Here is a 4,552-nt window from a genome sequence, read left to right on the forward strand (position 1 = left end):
TAGTGGGATTCGTCTACAACTGCTGGCTGGACACCAGGTTCCTGTGCCTGTGGATGAGGCCAGCGGTTTCATGTTTACATGCCCCCCCACACACACAGCTTTACCCATAAAGGCTTAATAAACAGTTTCCTATGGGCCCTAGCACTTTTGACAATGTAAAGAGTAATAATATCTCATTTTAACTTTGCACACGCTGCATAGCCAGCTATATGAGGCACTTTATCTACATGACCACATAGGCTCCACACCCCTACCCTGCAAGGGAAGGGCTCCTGTTACTCCCATTGTACAGATGGCACTTACAAGAAGTGTGACAGCAGTTTAGCCAAAGTCCCACTGTGACCCCAGACAACTGGGATCACAGCCAGGCAGGGGTTTTGATCCTCAGCCTGTATTGCCCTGAGGTGTCATGTCATCTAAGCTCCCCACCCAAGCCCTCTTTGCACAGTTAAACAAAACCCATTCACGTATTCATCTAAAATCCCACTTCACCAGCTGGGTGGTCTGTATTTGATCTGGCACCCTTACTACTGGAGCCCTGAAGGTAATACACAATTGCCCCCCTTTGTCAGCTGGCTCTGATCTATGCATTCAACTAACCACGGACTAAAAAAAAAAATTTGCATCTGTACTGAACATGTGCAGACTTTTTTCTTGTCATTATTTCCTAAATAATACAGTATAACACCTATTTACATAGCATTTACATTGTATGAGGTAGTCATTCAAGATCATTTAAAGGCTACAGGAGAATGTGTGCAGTGTCTATTCAAATACTACACCATTTTATATGAAAGACTTGAACATCTGGGTTTTTGGGTGCCCACCGTGAGTCCATGGATACCAAAGACAGGTGGCTTGTTAGAATCTGAGGTCTGGGCCTAGAGCCCTCAACTTCTCATCCAATGCTCTCTCTACTGGCTGCAATCCCTCACAGAACATCTGCACACTCTTCAACCAACCCCATCATTGTCTCCAAACTAGCAATCCCCAATCCCCAGCTTTTGGTAGCCACCAATGTCATGCATCATGTGATCAAGAATCATTACTTTACTCTCTGGCCTTTTGCATCCACCAGCATCTGATCTACAACCAGCGGTGCCTGGGGACACCAGTTGAACTGGGAACTTGAAAGTCTCATTGGGGTAACCAATGAGAATACAAACTGCTGACAGACAAGAAATACATGCCACATTTCCTATACTCTACAGAATAAGGCTTGATGGGCCAAGCTCTCAGTGTTTGTAGGCTCAGCTCAACAGGACTGGGGACTTGGACCCTCCCTAAGGGGAAATTCAGGGGTTCCTGAAAACACAATATGGTAACTCAGGCCTGCTGCAGCTTCCTCTTCCTCCAGGAACTCACTTCTACACCAGCCATCCCTAACCTAAGAAGCTTTAAATAAAGATGTTTGTTGATTTTTGCTCATGAATCTGTACTTCAGGAAAGTGTAGGTGGGAATCTGTCTCTCTACCACACACGTTATCTGAGACAGTTCCACTGAGGCCTAGAATCTACTTATCAGATGGCTCAGTGGGGGTCAATGGGTAGCTGGGAACTCTGCCAAAGCAAGATACCAGGGCCTCTGCACATGGCCTTGGCTTTGTGTAGCATTGTGGCTGGATTCCAGGTGTGAATATCCCAAGAGAGAGCCTAGTAGAAGCTGCAGGGAAATTTGTGCCCAGCCTTGGGAGTCACAGACTGTTCCTTTCACCAGGATCTTTGAAGCAAGGCAGTCACAGAGACCCACCCAGATTCAAGAGAGGAGACACAGAATTTACGTCACCATAGGAGAGTTTCAAAGTTTTGGAAGAATCTGTATGACTACAATTATTGTTTTGCTCACATAAAGCTTATTATTTGGAGCCACACTCATCCCTTCAAATCAAGGCCAAAGAAAGATGTTCGGAGTTCTTTCACATAGAGCATATAATGGTACAATCTTCCAGGTACTGCCTTGGAGCTCAAGAAAACATCTGTTAAGAAATTGAATGCCAGGCAGCTACAAAATGATATATTCTATATGATACCATGCGTAGTAAAGCATATCTGCAAAACTGCCATGTGTATGTGTGTGTGCACAAACATATGTGCATATTTGTGTGTGGAGAGAGAGAAAAATAAAAGAGATGTGTATTAAAAAGTCTTAGAGAAGCATTCAATTAACAGTGGTCATTTCTAGAAAAAAAAGGACTTGGATTGGGAAGGCCACTAGGAATAACAACAGGGAACCATTCATTTAGCTTAAGTAACTTACCATGGAAATGTACTCTGATGTAAGTCGGACAATTAAAAAGAGGAAGCAAAATATAAAAGGGAAAGAAGAAAGAAAAGTAACAATACAAAATTTTCCAATTGATGTCAGAATAAAAAGCAAAATCCTTCACCTAACCCATGTGGTAGAATGGCTTATTGTGATAAACCTTTTACTCTCCCTGAGAAGGACCTACACCCTTCCACCCTTTGCTTTTTGCCACACACCTCATAGCAGACTACGTAGAGATCATTTCCTTCTGCTGATTTAGGGCTTAGCATTATGACTGAGTTTGGCCAGTGGAATGAGGGCATAACAATGCCCTCAGTACAAACCTTGGTCTTAAGAGGTATTGTTTCCAGTTGTGCTCTAAAGTTGACCAACAGATACAAGAAGCGATTGTTCTAGTAGCTGTTCCCCCATCAATCTTGGCCCCCAAATGAGGGAAACATGGCGCTGTCCTGATCCAACACAAAGCCAGGCATTCAGTCTTTGTCTGTAGAACCACAGCTAAGGCCTACTGAACTACAGGCAATTGAAAGATCTACAAATTGAAAATAAATGCTTGTTATAAGCCATGTGAATCCAGGGCTACTTGTTAAGCAGCATTATGACAACAGAAACTTACTAATGCAGATTGTAAGACACTGAGTCACGTGTGCCTTGACAACCATTCCAGCCCACATCTCTTTATGCTGCCCTTTTGATCACTCAGTTCTAGCCCTACAGGTCTTTTTTAGTGTCTTAGAGGTTTTATGGTCTTCCCATGACAGATTTGTTCTACCTGTATTATTTTATACCCTAATTCTAGTTAATCCCTACTTATGTTTTAAGATGGCCTCATCTGAATGTCCACCACCTCAAATCTAAGCTTCTCTCTTGTTTGGAATTCTTTTTTCTCTTTTTTCTTCCTTCCTTCCATCTTTCTTCCTTCCTCCTTTCTTTCTTCCTTCCTTCCTTCCTTCCTTCCTTCTTTCCTTCCTTCCTTTCTCTCTCTTTCTTTCTTTCTTGCCTATTTGGGGCTTGAACTATAAGCCTAGGTGCTGTCCCTGAACTTTTGTGCTCTAGGCTAATGCTTCACCACTTGAGCCACAGCTTCACTTCTGGCTTTTTGTGGTTAATTGTTAATAAGAGTCTCATGGACTTTCCTGCCTGGGCTTCATACCTCAATGCTCAGCCTCTTGAATAGCTAGGATACCGGCGCCTGGTTTCTTTGACTTTCTGATAACATCTTGTCTGTCCCTTCTAGTGTTAATATGACTTAGTGCAAATTAGAAATATTTGTATTTATGTCTCTGTGGTGTTTGGACTTCTGTCTTCTCCCTTACAGTACAGGCTGTCTTCAACTTAGGATATTTGACTTTGGATTGTTTTATTTGACTTTTGACCTTACAGTGGTACAAAAGCAATATGCATTCAGTAGAAAATGCACTCCCAATTCTAACTTTGGATGTCTTCCCAGGCTGGCAACAGCAATGACATTCTCTCAGGATGCTGGACAACAGCAGCGAGCCACATAGCTCCCATTCAGCCAGGACATCACAAGAGGGAACATGTGACAATCCAGTGTGCTATATTAAATAAATCCTGTGTACTATTATTATTTATGTAATATTTATGTTACATATAATTACTATTATAAAGTAGACTTTGTGCTAGCTGGTCTTTCCCAACTGGATGCTAATTTAAGCGGCTCTATTTAAGGCAGGCTGAGCAAGTAAGCAAAAACATTCAGCAGGTTAGGTGTGTCAAATACATTTTTGACATAGTATATTTTCAAAGTGCACAGGCTTAGTCTGCCAGGGTGAAGGAATAAGTGTAGTGTGAGCGCTGTGGGGGCAGGGACCGTGCTTATCTTGTTCATCAATATATGCCCACTGGTAATGGTGCCTGAGACACAGTATTCTACTGAATAGATGAAGATGACTGTTTCCAATCATGTTACAGAAATGAGAAGAGGGCTTCTTCCCCACTGGGGACAAGGCTGCAATGAAGAAGATGCCATTTAATCTGAACCCTAAGGTAGGGGTAGAATTTAACACAAGCCAAGCTATAGTCATGAAAAGCTCCAATGTTTCTAGTAAACAGAGAAAGATGGGGCAGCTGGGCCTGGTTAGGGTGCTAATACAGAGGGTGTTAATACATGGGGAAAGAGTGGAGCTTTCTATCTAGCTATTGAGCTCCAAGTTTTCCAGTAGCCAGCTGAGTTTGGAGCAGGCCAGAAGTAATAAAGGATCAGAAGAAGTCTCTTCTGGAAGATGCTATTGGCAGAGTGGGGCAATAGGGTGAGAGTCCAGT

The sequence above is a fragment of the Dipodomys ordii genome, unplaced genomic scaffold (genome assembly GCF_000151885.1).
Source record: "Dipodomys ordii isolate 6190 unplaced genomic scaffold, Dord_2.0 Scaffold96, whole genome shotgun sequence".
Classification (NCBI taxonomy): Eukaryota; Metazoa; Chordata; class Mammalia; order Rodentia; family Heteromyidae; genus Dipodomys; species Dipodomys ordii.